Raw genomic sequence first — 19977 nt, forward strand, 5'->3', positions numbered from 1 at the left:
CCGCCCCTCTTTCTCTTCATCTCTCTTCCTCCATTATTGGTCCTCTCACATAACCTCAAGACAACATTACAGTCTTGAGAAAAATAAACAAAAGCACTTGAAAGCCTCCACCTTGCCGCAGCCTAGCGAGCTTCCAAGGAAAGGGAGGGTTCAGGGAGAAAGCGTTTCTCAGAAGCAACCATGATCATCCACCATGTGTTTGATTTTCAAAATTTAAATGTTTTATTTTGAATCTCAAATATCGTATTGCGACTAGTATGCATGTTAATATTAGACGCGATAACCCTACGACTAGTATGCATGATTAGAAAAGCCGCTAAAACTGAACTATGTGATAGTTAGTTTTGTATATCTAATTATGCGTGCAATATAAAACGGACAATTAACGATGAGACCGAAAATGAACCCTCACATAATATTATCTAGCGCATTAGATTGCCTCCCATCATCGGTGGAACTCATAGCCCTTCTACATGGTAGTGCTCTCTAGCTCAGCTAAGACCTGTTATTTCGTTGGGAACGATGCCATTCGAAGTGTACGACATTTAGGGTGATGGTTTGTGCTAGACTAAATGTGTAGTCTGCAGGCTCAGCCGGGTCTATGCATTTAGGGCAATGATGCCAGGTTGTTACATAGTGATGTGACACAAAGTGACAAAGAGTTGTCAACCTGATGATCTAAGAGAAGACATAGAGATGTTGTTGATTAGATCAACCCACTAGACAAGTTACTTTTGCAGGCTCAACCAGAAACTAATGAATTTAGCCGTTCTCTTAGCCCGCTACGGATGTCTTTGTGAAGGATAACCCTAAATCAATCACTGAGGGTCATTGACTTTAGAAAAATAGTGGGAGAACCATATACGTTTAAAAGTCTCCGTATTTGGTTATTAATCATGAAATACTTATGTATGTTTATCTTTATTTTCAGCAATTGAGTTATGGCCGGAAATTTTAGTTTACACTCTATTCTGGATGCTAATAAGTTAACTGGTCCAAACTTCACGGATAGGTATAGGAATGTAAAAATTATTTTACGTTCTGAAAAGATAGCGTACGTCTTGGATTCTCCTGTTCCTGTTGCCCCTGCTGAAGGGCAAGATGGGCATGACCAGTATGACTGGGAAGCTCATAGACAGCATTTGGCGGACAATGAACAGGCAGTATATATATTGCTTGCGTCTATGTCTGTGGAGCTTCAGCGTCAGCATGAGCATATGAATGCTCCCTCCATTATCTTGCATTTGCAGGAGCTTTATGATAAGCAAGGGAGGGCTGAGCGTTTTGAAACCTCCAAGGAGCTGTTTGGCTGCAAAATGATTGAGGGCACTGCGGTTGGACCGCACGTCCTCAAGATGATTGGGCTGATAGAGAAACTTGCTTCTCTGGGTTTTATCATGGACCATGAGCTAAGTATTGACTTAGTCCTGCAGTCCTTGCCGTCTTCATTTAATGGTTTTGTGGTCAACTACCATATGAATAAGGTGGAGACAACACTCCCAGAGTTGTTGAATCTCCTGACCACTGCTGAGGGTGCTGTTAAGAAGAACAGAACCCAAGCTCTTCTGATTGGCGGTTCTAAAAAGGCTAAGGGTAAGGGCAAGTCTGTAGAGACAGACAACCTCAAGCCCAAGAGCAAACCCAAAAAGAAGAAGGGCAAAGACAAGGGTAAAGGAAAAGGGAAGTCCAAGGACAAGGCTAATGTTGTATGCTTCCATTGTCAGAAGGAAGGACATTGGAAGAGGAACTGCCCATTGTACCTTGCGAGCCTCAAGGAAAAGAAACATGGTGATGCTGCCACCTCTAGTATGTTCACTATAGAAATTAATTTTTCAAGTGTTGATTCAGCTTCATGGGTATTGGATACTGGTTGTGGATCTCACATCTGCAATTTGTTGCAGGTACTAAAGAGTCCTAGGAAGCTGGAGAAGAATGAGATCAATCTCCGCGTCGGGAATGGAGCAAGAGTTGCTGCTCTTGCTGTTGGGGATGTGGATCTTATGTTGCCTATGGGCCTTTCTTTACATTTGAATAATTGTTTCTATGTTCCGTCTATTTTCCGAAACATTATTTTTATTTCTAGTTTGGAACAATCTGGTTTTCACTTTATAATAAAGGATGGAAAGTTTTCCATCATTAAGAATGATCTTGTTTATGCTTGTGCATCGAGGGTGAATGGATTGTATGTTTTGGATTTAAATACGGATAGTGACATTTTTAGTATTCAAACTAAGAAGCCAAGATTAGGTAATCGATCCTACCTTTGGCATTGTAGATTGGGACACATTAATGAGACAAGACTGTCTAGACTCCATCATGATGGTTATCTAGATTCCATGGATTTTGAATCCTATGGGCTTTGTGAGTCTTGTTTGGCTGGTAAAATGACGAAAACCAAGGTTGAGAAACTTGCGAGTCAATGAGTTACTAGAACTCATTCATTCTGATGTTTGTGGGCCTTTATCTACTCAGGCGAGAGAGGATACTCCTACTTCATTACCTTTACTGATGATAAGTCCAGATACGGATATGTGTATCTTATGAGACACAAATCTGAGGCCTTTGAAAAGTTCAAAGAGTTTAGGAATGAAGTAGAGAAACAACTTGGCAAGATGATTAAGACACTTCGATCTGATCGGGGTGGCGAATATCTGAGTCAGGAGTTTCAGGGATAAGAGAGAATGGGATTCTCTCACAGTTGACCTTACACACCACATCAAAATGGTGTGTCAGAGAGGAGGAACCGAACCTTGTTAGAAATAGTACGATCGATGATGAGTAGTACGAAGCTCCCAAAATCATTTTGGGGATTCGCTCTGCATACGGCGCTACACCTACTAAATAGGGTTCCGTCGAAATCTGTTATGACTACTCCGTATCAGATATGGAGGGGCCGGAAACCCAACTTGAGTTATCTCAAGGTATAGGGTTGTCCAGCTTATGTCAAGACCCTAGCACCTGAAAAGTTAGGAGCTAGGAGCACGTTGTGCTACTTTATAGGTTATCCCAGAGAAACTAAGGGATACTACTTTTACTACCCTGAGGACCAAAGAGTCATTGTGTCCAAGAATGCTAGTTTTCTTGAGGAAGACCTTCTTTCTCAAGAAGATAGTGGGAGTAAGGTAGAACTTGAAGAAGTTCAAGACCTACATGAACAGATAGCGGAACCCGAGTCTGTTGATCAGGCGATGCCTCAACTAGAGGCCGTAGACACCCAGCCTCGTAGGAGCACTAGGGCTAGTCATCCACCTGAGAGGTACGACTTTGTGATTGAGAATCAGTAGACCATTGAGGATGACGAGCCTGCTTCCTACACTGAGGCAGTCAAAGATGTTGATTCCTCAAAGTGGCAAGAAGCCATGGAATCTGAAATAGATTCGATGCATCAGAACAAGGTATGGACCTTGGTTCCACCACCTGAGGGAATAGTTCCTATTGGGTGCAAGTGGGTTTTCAAAAGGAAGACTGATGCTGATGGCAACATCCAAACCTATAAAGCTAGGTTGGTTGCGAAGGGTTACCGTCAAAGACAAGGAATTGACTTTGAGGAAACTTTCTCGCCTATTGCCATGATCAAATCTATTAGGATCATGCTAGCGATAGCAGCATATTATGATTATGAAGTTTGGCAAATGGATGTCAAAACCGCCTTCTTGAATGGTTTCTTGAAGGAGGAAGTGTATATGACACAACCTGATGGTTTTGAGTCCAAAGGCCAAGAGCATATGGTATGCAAACTTCAGAAGTCAATATATGGGCTTAAGCAAGCTTCCAGGAGCTGGAATCTTCGTTTTGATGAAGTTGTTAAGGGTAACGGCTTTATCAAGAATGAAGATGAACCATGTGTCTACAAGAAGGTTAGTGGGAGTGCTGTTGTTTTCCTTGTGCTATATGTAGATGACATATTGCTCATTGGAAATGACATTCCCATGTTACAGTCCACAAAGGTTTGGTTGTCAGAGAACTTCACCATGAAGGATATGGGAGAGGCAGCCTACATACTAGGTATTAAGATCTATAGAGATAGATCCAAGAGATTGCTGGGATTATCCCAATCCACGTACATAGACAAGATGCTAAAGAGGTTTAGCATGGACGGGTCGAAAAAGGGTTTTCTTCCTGTCGGTCATGGCATTCATCTCTCTAAGGCTATGTGTCCTAAGACACCTGCCGAAAGGGAACGCATGGAGAGGATTCCATATGCATCAGCAATTGGATCCATCATGTATGCCATGCTATGTACAAGACCAGACGTCTCTTATGCTTTAAGCATTACGAGCCGATACCAGTCTGACCCTGGAGAGAGTCACTGGACGGCCGTGAAGACAATCCTTAAGTACTTGAGAAGGACTAAGGATTTGTTTCTGGTTTATGGTGGCAGTAATGAGCTGAAAGTGAAGGGGTTCACTGATGCTAGCTTCCAGAGTGATAAAGACGACTGTAAATCTCAGTCAGGCTTCATCTACACCTTAAATGGTGGAGCAGTTTCTTGGAAGAGTTCCAAGCAAGAGACCACGACAGACTCTACTACAGAGGCAGAATACATAGCGGCTTCAGAAGCGGCTAAGGAGGCAGTCTGGATCAAGAAGTTCGTTGCAGAACTTGAAGTAGTTCCGAGCATTGTTGATCCAATATCTTTGTATTGTGACAACACTGGTGCAATAGCCCAGGGCAAGGAACCCAGGTCTCATCAGAGATCCAAGCATGTGCTCCGCAAGTATCACCTCATCCGGGAGATTATTGAAAGACTGGAAATAAAGATGGACTACGTCCCCACTAATGATAATTTGGCTGATTCTCTGACGAAGGGTCTCTCTCAGAGAAAACATGATAGTCATTATGAGTCTTTAGGTTTGACACGTCGACCTGATTGGCTCTAGGCCAAGTGGGAGATTGTTAGTATATAGGTGTCCAAGAGACAATCTGTTTTATCAGATGAACACCTTTTTCGAAGTGGTATTTCATGATTTATAAATTTGAGCAAACTTTATCTTTATCATATTTATGTCTCGCCAATATTTTATTGTTAATATGTGAATAAAGATAAAGACCATATGAATAGAACAGGTGTTCACTCGGGGATCTATGATAGGGATCATGATCATGAGGACTCGAGGACACTGTATGTCTATTATCTAAAATCTGTTCCTGGTCTTGAATCACCAAGAAAGGGTATTGGTGATCTCAATAAGACTAGTACGACGTCATTTACTTGTATAAAGATACGAGGTAGGAACCTCATCGAATGCAGGCATGGTGATGCTTTAGGTGATGTCGTGGGTGGACCTGTTAGAGAACAGATAGCACTGAACTGACCCACCGAGAGACTCCACAAGGATTCATTATAGAGAGTATAATTGGATTTGTAAAGTCTCTCATCGTTTGGTAGTGCAGATCGTCCTAGACTTAAAGATGTCATCGAATACTATGTCCTAGAGTTATACTTTGACTGTACAACTTTATCGGCCTGAAAAATGGGGAGAACAGTGTACTCTTGGGTATGACTCGAATACATGAGTATAGATGAACATGCCGAAAGGACTTCACAATCCCCTATAAGGGATTAGTCGTTCACAAGACCGGTAGGGCTTGGATGACTTCTAGTTGACTCGGGAATCTATGCATAGTAAGAGATCATGAAGAGTCATGATCTATCTTAGAGTCAATGGAAGAAGATTCATAGTTCCTGTGAAATATTATATTTAGTCAATAAAGAGAGATGATACTCTATCCTTGCTCTCGACTAAATGTGAATGACGTTGTGAGGGATGATGTCGGCACGGTATCCAAATTAGAAAGGTATATCACTTGATCAACTCAATTAGTTCTGGGGCTGCAGAGCATTGCTAGTGTCTTATGTGGTCATTAGATAAATTGGGCATGTTAAAAGAGTTTAATTGATTCAAGTTTATTTATGTCAGTGACTAATTGAGCCTAATGGGTCACACACTAAGGTTATTCTTGATTGCTTACATTTAGCAAGTTTGGACCAATAAGTGTTATTGGGTTTTTCAAGACTATAAGTGTAATTGGGTTGGAGTTGAACTCCAAGTCCAATATCATCATGTGCCTTTAGACTATTAGTGAAAGATTAATTTTTCTATTAATAAGCCCAAATGTGTTAGTAGGCCTAATACGGTATTGGGCCATGAATCCTAGCAAGTCAAATAGTTGACTTGGCCAGGATAAGTTTTTGGCGATATTCGAAATTTGAATTTGAATTTTGAATTTTCGAATTTCGAATTTGAATTCAAATTTAAATTGCGGGCTAGGATAAAATCGAATTTAATTTTATTTAAATTCAAGAGGTTAGGTAATTAAGGATAGTTTTGAGTTATCCTTATCTGTATCTAATATAATTAGATAGAGATTTATTATTTCTATTTTATTTGAATTATGAATTTAAATAAAATTATATTTAATGTAACGTCTGTCTCTTAATGCTGATATTTGATGAGGAAACGTTAATGTAACGTCCATCTCTTAATGCTGATTAAGGGATTTGCTGAACCACGTTAAAGTAACGTCTTTTTCTTCAGATCAAGATATACAGCGCCTCTGACTAAAATCCTAATTTTTGGCCGCCCCTCTTTCTCTTCATCTCTCTTCCTCCATTATTGGTCCTCTCACCTAACCTCAAGAAAACATTACAGTCTTGAGAAAAATAAACAAAAACACTTGAAAGCCTCCATCTTGCCGCAGCCTAGCGAGCTTCCAAGGAAAGGGAGGATTCAGGGAGAAAGCGTTTCTCAGAAGCAACCAAGAGGTAGCCGTGTGGATTACTGTTAGAGGGAGTCATCCACTTTGACACCTTCAAGTGAAAAAGGTATGAATTTTAAACCCTACATGTTTAACGGGCAGATCCTAAAACATGAGGCGCATAGATTGTCTATGCTTCCGTATCAAAGACCATTTTTTTTTTACCCTCATGTAGGCGCATCAAGGTGGGACCTTTGTGCAACCAATTTTGACTTTCAGAATATCATATTGTTGAATTTGTCTTCTGTAAATGAAGTAAATAATTTATATTCAAAGCTAATGCAGGTATGTTTTATCTTGTGAATTCTGTCTATCCTTGCACTGGAGGTTTTCTCCCCCCTTTTAGAGGCGAGAGATATCATGCACAAGAATATACTGGTCGCGGTAGACAACCAAGGAGTTGTGAAGAGTTATTCAATTATAGGCATTCATCTTTAAGAATGACAATTGAACGATGCTTTGGAGTCTTGAAGAATAGATTTCCTATTTTGAAGCTAATGCCTCCATATAAATCGTCTAGGCAGCGACTCATAGTGATAGCATGTTGTGCTATTCATAATTATATACACAGGTGGAATTTGCGCGATGATTTGTTTAGAATGTGGGAAGACATGGATCTTACAGAAATAGAGGCGATGAATGAGACTTCTAACCTTGAGGGAACAAGCTTGAATGATGATAACTTGTCAAGGTTATCTGATGAAGGTGCAGCGGAAATGACAGCATATCGTGATCATATTGCAAATTGGATGTGGGCACAACGTAACAATTCTGTAGTTTAGTTTATCTTATTTGATTTATTAAATAATAGTTTTTACTTTTGGATAATCAATTTTCAAGTGACTCAATGTTTGCATGGGCTTATTATTAGTGCACTAAACCCTAACTTATGTTTGTATGTGTTGCTTATTAAATATATTGGTCTTTGACTAGATTAACTTTGGTTCGTTACAATTATAATACATTGACTGATAGTAATTTATATAGTAATCTTGTGGAATATATCGAACTTAAAATGTTTGTTATGGTTTGCATTAGTCTTAGAAAAGATTTGTAATATTATTTTTTTATCTTAAAAATACATATAAGTTTTTAGATATAATAATAGAAATTATTTTAAAAAAATAGCAATCAAACGAGTTTTTTATTTTTATGTTTTAAAAACATGTTCTTAGAACAAATTTACCAAGCAGATTTTTTTATTCTTTGACTTTTAAAATTGTTTCCAAAACAAATTTATCAAACAGATATTTTTCTTTTTTTATTCTCAAAATCAATTCTTAAAAACATTCTACAAAACAGTTTTAAAAACAAAAAAAACCAAAACACAATCAAACACACCCTAGGTTTTTTCTTATATATACATGGAATATTGGTATTTCGGGACAGAGACTCAATATGGTACTGGACACGTGGCACGCTTTCATTCGTCAAGCCGTATTAGCGTCGCTTCGTACGTGACTTGCAGTATCAGAAATGCAAACGGATCATGCGGCCGGGAACGTACTATTGTCTGTTTGGTACATATCGCTTTCAGAAAATGTTTTAAAATCACACCACTTGGCACACGCCACGTCACTTACATGAATCATCACTCGTCTTAAGGGTTATATTGAATTTAGATTTTAAAAAAAATTTGGACAAAAAAATTCATTAGTATCTAATTAGAATTTTAAAGGATTAAAAAAAGTGATATGGTATTCGATTAGAATTTTAAAAGATAATTTTAGAGGCCGTCCAAACCCGTTGGTGTTCAATCAGGATTTTAAACAAATGAAAAATAATTAAACAAAGAAAAACAATCTTGTGGTATTAAAAAATCTGACGATTTTAATGGATTTTCTAGTGGTGTGAATTTCGTAAGACTTTTTACTGATAAATATACATAAGACTCTCACAATCTCACCCTAACCCTAGGACTTCTTGAGATCTCTCTATTGCGACGTCTTCTTCTTCCTTTGGTGAGTTGACATGCTCAAAATCAGGTTCCATCGTAGGAGCTTCGTCAAAGCTCAAAAAAAATAAATTTTTGAACGATTTTCATCACAAAACAATCCAAAAACAACAAACCAACAAGATTCTATCATAATCCATCTCAAAAACAACAGATTTTTGAGAGCTTTTGGAAGTTCAAAAATAATTTTTATGTGGATCGCGATTTTTCTTGGCATAAAAAGGTGTGATTTTGTATTAAAAATAACATAAAACAATGGAAAAAAATAATAGGAGAATTAAAACTCTCAAACCAATTTTTGTTTTCCATCAATGAAACAATATCAATTTAAAGAAAGATTGAAATTTTCATAACATGAATCCTATATTTCCTAACAATACATTCATGAATGAAATTCCTTCGCTATAGAAAACGATTTTAAATAATTTTTGTGTCAATAGATAACTAAAGACTTATTTTTCAAAAGCCCCAAAATAATTTAAGGTTTCAATGTATGGTTTGAAAATAATTTGAGAAATGTTCTAAACTTTCATGTAATAAAACCCAGAAATTCATGTTCAAAATTTTCTTAAATACTCAATGAAAACATGCATATAATTAATTGCACAGCTCTGATACCAAATGAAGAAAATAATTTTCAACCCATTAGTCAAACCATAGTTATTAAAACCCGACCGGGTCGACCCGGGAACCGGTAAACCAGTCATATAACCGGTCTGGTTGAAGCAACGGACCGGCCATGCATCAGAACCGGTGCGACCTGGTGCGACCCGGCCGGTTTTCATGAAAACCGGTGATCCGGCCCGGTCCTAAAAAAAATTTCCAAATATTTTTTTTCCAAAAAAATAAAAATCATAATGGACATATTTCAATATTTTTTTGCTTATTTACTTACATAAGTTATGACCTACAACACTAATATTATCTCAATTGTACATTATGCAGAAAATTTTGATTTGATTTATAGTTAGAGATGTCATTTTCTGAATTTAAAGTCCCATATCACGATCATTATATTTTTATTTGATCCTTTATTGGATAATAATATGTGATTTATTATTTTTTATATTAAAATATTTGAAATATTTATTATTATTTTTAGATATTTGATTATATTTATAATTTTTTAATATAAAATTATAAAATTACATATAATTACCGGGTCATGCGATTGAACCAGTGACCCACTGACCCAGTTGCATATAAAATTATAAAATTATAAAATTATAAAATTATAAAATTGTATAAAATTTCATATAAAATTATGAGAGAAGATATGTGGAGTTGTTGCTTTTGAATGTTTGTTAAAAATAATATTATATTTTACTGATTGAGAAAATTATATTATGTTTTACTTTTTTTATTAATATCATTGCATTTATTTCTTATTTTTTTATTTTCTCTTGTAATTTTGAATGTTTGTTAAAAATTCATATATTTTTTTTTAAAATCTTATAATGAAAAAGACTATTATACCACTGAAATAAATTATAATTACAAAAACACCTTAATTTCTGCTTAAAAATAATGTCATTTTGGGTTCAATATAGATAAGGCTATTTACATTGATTGTAGATAATAAAGCGAACCAAAAAAAAAAAAAAAACAGATAAATTGTCTTACTACTAAAATCGATTGTAACGCACTAAAATTTAGACCCCCTATTTAACAACAAAAAAACAAAATAATAGAATTTTTTTTTTTTTTTTGGTGTGGGCAAAATAATTCAACTTAACAACTAAAACAAAATCCATTTATTTATTATATACTTATAACTAAACTGCAATTTTCAAAATGTTTAATATATGTAATTTGTAGCATATTATTTTGACTAAACAACAAAAATAATTTACTTTTGCATCTGAGATTAAAATATAAATATATTTGAGATTAAATAAAAATGAAATTTATTTTATTAAATGAAAAAATCATTTATCATTTTACATGATGCATTTTTGTGTTATTTTAAGTGAAACAACCTTGTTTTACTGCACATTTCTTATCCACAAAATTAGGATGACAGTATTGTGAAGGAAAAAGAATAAAAAAGTTTAAAAAAAATATGCATCAAGACAAAATACCGTCATTTCATTTAAAATGGCATAAATCTGTACAGTAATTTTCTCTATATTTAAATATATTTTCATCAGATTCTCAAATCCTAATATTTTATTATCATCTATTTATTTATTGTACAATTAAATTTCAAATCTATTTAATATTAACTAAAAGAATTATTATTTAGTTTTTCTTCTTTTCTGCTTTCGTATTATTTAAGTTGTTTTGTGCATTATTTTCTTGTATGGTATTTGTTTGTCGTTTTTCTTCTGGGTTTGTTCAGCTATAGGTTTATGTTCTCTACCATATGATTAAAATTTGTTTCTTTAATTTTTTTTATTATTGAAAAAATATTTTTCTTACAACAAGAGAAAAAAAATACAGTTATTTTAGTAATTTTTCATTCCGTTTGTATTATTATAAATTTTATTAAGTGGGCAATCTTAACACTTCTATATGATGTTATGCTATTGGAGATTGGAAATATTTTTCTTTTTTATTAATGTCACTTTTATCCGATTATTATTGTTAATTGTTTTATTTTGAATAAGAATAGGCTTTGTATTTACTTTGATTAATGTTTTCTTAACTTCGAAAAAAATTTCTGATGGCTAAAGAATTGATATGGTATCCTTGCTCTTAACCGAAAGGTGGATAACGAAACCAAGGGAGGGATTGACATGATCTTCCATTTAGTTCTAAGGCCACAAAGTATTGCTACTCATTATGGTTATTTAATGAGTTGGTTCAATTAAAGGGAGTTTAATCGGACTAAACTAAAATTATTTATGTCAGTGGCTCAATGAGCCTACTATGTTATGCATATGGACTACCATATGATTTTGGACCTATATTGTATAGTGTGAATCTTATGCGATATTATCAAGTAAGAATGATCAAGGCATGCGTTTTGAATACATGTGCTTAGGCCCATGTAGGCATACATGTGCTTAGGCCCATGTAGGCGCAAGGTAGCTGGGGCTAGGAGACGTCGTCTACTTGCCCCAACGGACTAAGATACTCCGACACGCAAAATTTTGGAAAATATGTGTGTCAGACACATGTTGGACACCGACACGTTCCGACTCGCGGTCAAAATAAAATTTTGGAAAATATGTGTGTCGGACACCAACACATTCCGACTTGGGGTCAATATTTTGGGACACACGATCAATTCTTCGACACGTTCCGACATATTTTTCCGACACACAGTCAACTCTTTCTGACATGCGGTTAACGTTCCGACATGTTTTTTTTTTTTCTCTTATTTTTATTTTACTAACTAAACATAAAAAAAAGTTAATAAATCAATTTTTTTCTGTTATGAAATTTGACATTAAAAATTAACAAGATACGAAAAATTATTTTTATTTATATAAAATTTGAATATTTGATTGGTTATATGACTTATTATAGAATGTTATATGTATGAAATATAAATTATATTATATATATTAAAAATATTATTTAATATCAAAATGTGTCCCAACGTGTCGAATAGGAGTGTTCGAGGTCTGGATTGGATCGATTTTGGAAACAAAAATCATCCGATCCAATCCCTTCGGTTTGATCATGTAATCATCTATTCAGTTTGGATTTTTTTTAAATCCGATCCGATCCGATTCAGTTTTTTTCGGTTTAGATTGGTCGGTTTTTGATTTTTTTAAAATTCTAAAATTTGTTTCATGATTATTGTGCAAATAACATCTTTTGTATATATTGACTTTGTAATTTTTTTTTGAAATACAAAAGCATTAGGAAACGATAATATAATTTTTTTTGACAATGAGATATGAAGCTCTTCATAGATGAAATTTTGTTGATGAGATGTGACTAAATTTTTTTCTTGGGTTTAGTTGATGGGTTAAAGGGTCTTGAGTTTAGAAATTTTTGGGTTATGATTAGGGAAAGACCCAAGTAGGTAGAAGAGAATTAATATATTGGATCGGTTTTCATCATCCAATTCGAAATCCGATCCAATCCAATTAAAATTTGCGGTTTTTTTTCAATTTTTGATTTTTCGATTTTCGGTTTATTCGGTTTTTGATTTTTTGGTTTGGTCACCGCGGTTTGAATCGATTTGGATTGGTTGATGAACACCCCTAGTGTCGAAATATGATATTTTTTATAATTAACGTGTCGACGTGTCGTGTCGTGTCCCGTGTCTCGTGTCAGTGTCTGTACATTATAGCCAACGGAGATAGGAGTGGCTACCCTAATATAATTTCATGAGATTAAATGATATTTCAATTTGAATTGGTTAAGGATTTGATGAGATCAAATATTATCCTAATTTAAATTTTGAATTTGAATAAGATAAAGATTAGATAAGATCTTATTTAGCTTAAAACTTAATTTAGTCAAAGGGTTGATCTTATTTTAAAGTTTGAACTTCGAATTTTGAATTTAAGTATCAAATTGGTCCCTCTCCAACAGTTTAAGATAAAGTTATCATATTTTTACCATGAATGGACATGGTTAAACCCTATGATGCATGGACACAGACACGGGACACGGGAGACGACACGCCGATACGTTAATTCTAAAAAATGTCATATTTGGACACGTTGAGACACGTTTTGATATTAAATAAAATTTTTAATATATATAATATGATTTATATTTAATACATATAAGAGTCCATAATAAGTCATATAATCAATGAAATATTTAAATTTCATAACATAAATATAAATATAAAAAAAAATTTGTAGTTTGTTAATTTTTAATGTCAAATTTTATAACAGAAAAAAATTAATTTATAAATTATTTCTTTTATATTTAGTTAACAAAATAAAATTAACATTTAAAAAAAATAAAATTAAGATTTAAAAATAAAAAAAACGTGTCCGAGCGTGTCCCCAAATATTGACCGCGTGTCGGAACGTGTCGGAGAGTTGACCGCGTGTCGGACGCATGTCCGAACGTGTCGGAGCGTGTCCATGTCGGACACGTGTCCGACACGTAAGAAATTCACACAAAGTAATAAGAAATTCATGAAGAGGGGGATGTAATAAGATATTCACACAAAGTAATAAGAAATTCAAAACCCTTAAACCCTTATACGGAGGTTATTTTTAGATCATGAGTCCTAAGGTTCTTCTTTTAAGAACCCTAAAGAGTGTCTTGGGCCTAAGATATTCACACAAACCCTAAGCTACCTACGATCTCCTTCTCCCTAGCTCGTTCTCTTTCTTACACCAAAGTAACCAATACCATTAACAAAATAATCTTAGAACCAAAAAAAATAAATAATAACCCTACGAGTGGTAAATATAAGAAGGTTATCATAAGAAAATCTGAATTTATTGAATAGATACACGATATGGCATGATGTTATTCCGCATAAACAAGAATTTTTTTTTGTTTTTACATCATGCTCTATGTGTTTTATATGATAAAGCTCAAATCTTTTTAACTTTAAAGATGTCCTTTCAATGAATGAAAGGGTATATATTGGTGGAAAAATATCTCTAATAATGAGAGAGGGCCTATGTTGGATCGACATCAACTCGGGAAATGGGACACGACACGACACGACACTCCGACTTGTTAATTCTTAAAAATGTTAGATTTTGATATGTTAGGACACATTTTGATATTAAATAATATTTTTAATTTGTAATGTATATTATATTTAATATTCAATAATTTAACAAAAAATGAAGCTAAACTTATAATACCTATCAATTTTGCAAATAAACATAAGATGTCATAAGTATTTATATTAAACTCAATAAAATGGTAATCATAATCCAACGAATCTAATAGTTGGAACTAAAACGCAACATAACCTTTGAACGCCTCTTTGAGTCTCTGCAACACATGTTGGAGTGTCAGAGTGTCGGACACGATACGTCAGTTTTTTTTGAAGTTTTGATGCATCATAGGAGAGGGCTATGATTGTTTTGCCTAATGACTCCACTGTTGTGCATGAGGTAGCACACCTCCAAACATACAGGAGGTGAGTTTTGCAAGGAGTGATAAATCATCTATGATGAGGGTCTAAAAGTATCACTGAGAAAAGACAGTGGAATGACCCCTTAAATGCATCTCTAAGGGTCACTCATAGATCAAGCTTGTGAGGCCGGTCTAGAACAAGTATTAACCTTCAAATGTGGAGAAAGTTAGCTATAAAACGGTAATAATAAACTTTTTAACATAATATTCATACCATTTCAAAAAATAAAAATCATACCCGTAGTATTTTTTATTTTTGTGATCTATATAACATTTATTTTGTCAAAATCAATTTAAATCATGTGAACCCATTTTTGACTAAATCGAATATGCAAAGTCTTGTCTAATTCTAGTGATGGCAAAACATGTTGGTGTGTCGGGTTCGTGTCGTGTCAAGTCTGACCCACGCGTCTATTGTCCAACCTGAACATTACATGTTTTAGTTCACGCGTCAAAAATTGAAACCTGAACACGACCTGCTATGGGTACGTGTGGGTCAATTTGCAAAATTTGAAAATTTGATTTTGTTTTTCAAAAAAAGTTAAAATTAAAAGGTAAAAATTGAAAAAAAATACGCGATTGACCTGTGATCTGAATAGGGTATGTCAAAATCACCAAAATTTTAACTTTTTTATTTTATTTTTTCTTGATAAAAAAATCTTCCGGGTTGACACGCCAGTCAACCTGTAACTTGACACGATACTAATTCACATCATTTATCCAAATGTTCAAACGACCCATTTTGTTTCACAGGTCGACACAGCCTGTATTTTGATGTCATGCCACAGGTCATCCTGCAGGTCATGAAACATTTTGCAACTGCTATCTAATTCAAACGCGCACTAAATGAGAGGAGCATGATGTAGGTATGAATGTTTTTATTATAAATTAAGTATAATTTTTTTTTTATAAGAAAATAATTCAAGATAAGAATAAAATAATATTATATTATATATATATTTTATTTTTGATGACAAAGAAATAAAACTATAAAAATTAAAATCAGAGATCTGAATTATGATAAATAAAATTGTGTAATGGAATAACAGATATTTGAAATATGAATGTTAGGTCATAGGTGACTCTTATTTCGTTTTCACTTCACAACGACATAATATTACTGCTAATTTGCTTGACCCACTGATTGCTTTATATATATGACTCTCTCAATAAATATGGTGAATATAATGAATTTAGTATTGATGAAAATAAAGTCATTAGGAATTAGGATTGGTCTAATGATGAGAGATTTTAGTACATTATATTAGGTTATATATTCAATTTTCACTTGTATTTGAAAAAAAGTATTGATGAACATAGTGTACATTTAAATTTTAGTTAACGTTGCACCATAAGTACGTGGATAAAGGGTTGTTGCAGCCACTTCATTGAGTTAAGATCAATAAAAATTTAGGTCATGTCAAATACAAAATTTTATACATAAACTTAACTACAGTTATTTAGTCATGTTTAAAATATGGTTAATTTTTAAAAATCAACTGGGGGCTTGGCTGGACATAACGTGACTCCGCTACTGATTTTAGTTTAATTAGTGATCTCGAGTTTGATTCTCCAAAAATGAAATTGTGTTACAACTTCGTAGGGAGCTTATGTGATCCTGTTCGCCTTGAATTGAACGAGTCAAATAATTAATGAATTGATGAATAATATTAAAAAAATTGATGAATGTCCCATGTAATAAGTGAAATAATATAATAGTATCTCATATAAGTGAAAAAATACTGTAACACAATATCATATAACTGGAAAAACAAGTCAAAATGTATTGTAAATTGTTTGATTAATGTTACAATTTTCTACTTCTTCTTATTATTTTTATTATTTTTTTGCACGAAGAGGGACTAAAGCTTAATTTATTTATATTCCTTGATTTTATTATAATTTTTTTGGTTGAATTTCTAATGGAGAAATAATCATGGAGAACAACTATATTACCATGAAATAAACTAACAAAAAAAAAGATTATGAGTTAATTGAATGCTAACTCCTTAATTAATCATATCAAATCTAAAAAAGAAAGAGAAGAAAAACAAATAAAAAAAACATATTTTTATTACCAAATTGTGATGATAAAAAAGAGAGAGAAAACAAATCAAAAGCATATTTTATGTTTGCAAAAAATAAAAAAGCGCAATACCAAAAAAAAAAGGCATATTTTTATTGGGTTTTATATATGTGATGTTCTAGGATGTTTTTTTTTGGTAATTTAGTTTTGTTCTAGGATGTTTTTTGTTTTTTTTTTTTTTTTTGTAAATGTAAAGTTTAAGTGGGGTTAGACACCGGTATCCCACTAGGGTCAGGGAAGACCCCAACCTCTTTGAGAATTTCTGGGAGGGATTACATATCACCCACCAACAAAGTCCTCACATCGACTAGCGGGATTTGAACCCACGCCCTTGAGGGCTATGGACCAAATCCTTAGCCAACTGTGCCCACCTTTGTTGGATGTTTTTAGTGACTTGTGAATTGTGACTCATGTTACTCTTACGAAAAAGATGGTTTCACCTTTTTTTTTTTTTATCCTTATGAGCAGGACCCAAATCAAATATATTAGAGTAAGATGACATTAAAAGTATCCTGAAATATGACATATATAAAACTCATTTTTATTATCAAATTGTGATGCGTTGAAAACGAGAATATAGGTAATTCAGAGAGGGAGTGACACAATATGGAACTGGACTCGTGGCACAGATTTATTCGTCATGCAGCATTAGCATAGCTTCGTACGCGACTTGCAGAATTCGAAATGCAAACGGATCGCGGCCTGGAACGTACTATTTGGTACGCATCGCTTTCAGAAAATGTTTTTTTTTTCTTTTTTTTTTTTTTTTTTTTTGATAACATTATTTTTCTTTTTTTTTACAACCAGAAAATGTTTTTAAATCACACCACTTGGCACACGCCACGTCACTTACATGAACCATCACTTTTTTGAAAGATACAATTTTATGTTATTTAAAAAAAAAAATCGTGTTTTACAGGATATTTGTCATGCTATTAAATTCTCTATCATCTACAAAATTAGCAGGAGAGTACTCCAGAGGAAAAAGAATGTAAAAATCCAACAAAATATGCATCAAAACAACACATCATGGTTTCACTTAAGATGATATAAAATTGTGTATTTTAAGATGACAAGTAATTTTTCCTATATTTGGATACATTTTCATCAGATTCCTATATGCTTATATTTTTTTCTCATCTATTTATTTATTGCAATTTAAATTTAAATAAATTTCAAATCTATTTAATATTAAGTAAAAAATAAATTTATTTTTTTCAAATGTATTTAATTTTTAAATGCTAATTCATTTTTTATTATCTTATTATTTATGGGTAATATTTCTCTCAAATTGTATAAGATGAAAAAAAATTTCTCCACTCACACAGTCACATCGGTAATTAATTGCTGCTTTTTTTTCTTTCTCTCTCCTAGTGGGTCTCGCAATTGATTGAATGTGTTGGAAATTTTTTCTCTCATATGCAACTTGAGAGAAATATTACCCTTTATTTATTATTTATTATATATTTGTATTTCAATAAATATCAAATCCATTTGAAATTGATAAAAAAAGTAAAACTAATTTTATCATATTTAGATTTATTTCCTATGTAATTTTCAAATCTTAATTTTTTTCTTATCTTCTTTATTTATTATGTACTTATATTTGAACAGATTTTATCACTTGGAGATGGACTAAAAATCAAACATATATTTTATCCATATTTTAAGGATTATATACTTAATATATTATGAGTAAATATTTTTTTCGTTCTCAAGAAAAAACTCGGGATCCAAATTAATCCATGAGAAAAAAAGTCAATATATGGTCCCTCTGAAATTTTAGTTCTTTGAAATTGTGATTCCTCTAAAATTTAAAGAAGATTCACGTTAGTTTCTCAAAAAGAACTAATATGTATATTTTTTTATAGGATTAAAAAAGATTTCGTATTTTTTTTTAGAATAAAAAAAATATGTACTCATATATTATTTATACGATATATTTTAAACAATCTTTTATTATCTAATCAAATCTTATGACTTGATATGATTTATAACTTGAAAATTAATTAACAATTTGTATCGCGATTGATTTGACTGGATTGATATTCTTGATATTCGTAATATGGTTATTAGGAGTCTGTGTCTCAATGAATTCTAATTTCACAGTCCAATTAATCGTACTATATATAGTAACGCACACTCACCTTCTAATCCGCAAAGACCCTTTTCTTTTCCATTCCATCTTCTTCACCCTTGGCCTCCAAGTAACCTTAACCATTCTTTCACCTCTAAAGGTAACTGTGTTGTTCGGTTCCCTCCCTTATACTCTTCAGCTGCTCTACACTTAGACCATCCTCATCTTTCTTGTGATAAACACGTCTGCATCAAATAGGTTCCTTTTGCTTTTAAACTTTTCCAGTTTTAGATTTTTTTTCTTCGTCTCTGTTGAAGTTTGTTTAGGAAGAGGAGTTTTTTTTTTTTTCTTTCTTTCTTCTTTTCTGCTTTCGCGCGTACTATTTAAGTTGTTTTGTGCATTATTTTTCTTGTATGGTATTTGTTTGTCGTTTTTCTTCTGGGTTTGTTCTGCTATGCGTTTGTGTTCTCTACCATATGAATAAAAATTGTTTCTTTAGCTCACCAAGAAAAAAAAAATTGTTTCTTTAAGTATTTTTTCTTATTTTTTATTGAAAAAATACTTTTCTTACAACCAGAGAAAAAAAAATACAGGTATTTTAGTAATTTTTCATTCCTTTTGTATTACAAATTTTATTAAGTGGCCAATCTTAACACTTCTATATGATGTTATGCCATTGAAGATTGGAAATATATATATATTTTTTTAATGTCACTTTTATCCGATATTATTATTATTATTATCACTATTATTAATTGTTTTATGTTTAATATTATTAGACTTTGTATTTACTTTGATTAATGTTTTCTTAACTTTGAAAAATATTTCTGGTTGCTGGAATTTCTTTATATTTATTAATGTATTTTATTTTCAGTTTTTAAAATCCATACACTTCATTAAGACAATACTGTTTTCTTTTTTCTTTTTTCTTTTTTTCCTAAGTGCTCTGTTTCAATATTTGTAATTCTTTTAATTAATTTTTTATTCAAATTTCTTGAAATTCATGGCACTATAACCGAATACTGCTTTCTACGGTGATTTTAATCTTCAGCAACCAACTCAAATGTTGTGATAACATATTCC

The sequence above is a fragment of the Gastrolobium bilobum genome, unplaced genomic scaffold (genome assembly GCF_033153095.1).
Source record: "Gastrolobium bilobum isolate Gb01-03AN ecotype WA unplaced genomic scaffold, APGP_CSIRO_Gbil_v1 utg18779, whole genome shotgun sequence".
Lineage (NCBI taxonomy): Eukaryota > Viridiplantae > Streptophyta > Magnoliopsida > Fabales > Fabaceae > Gastrolobium > Gastrolobium bilobum.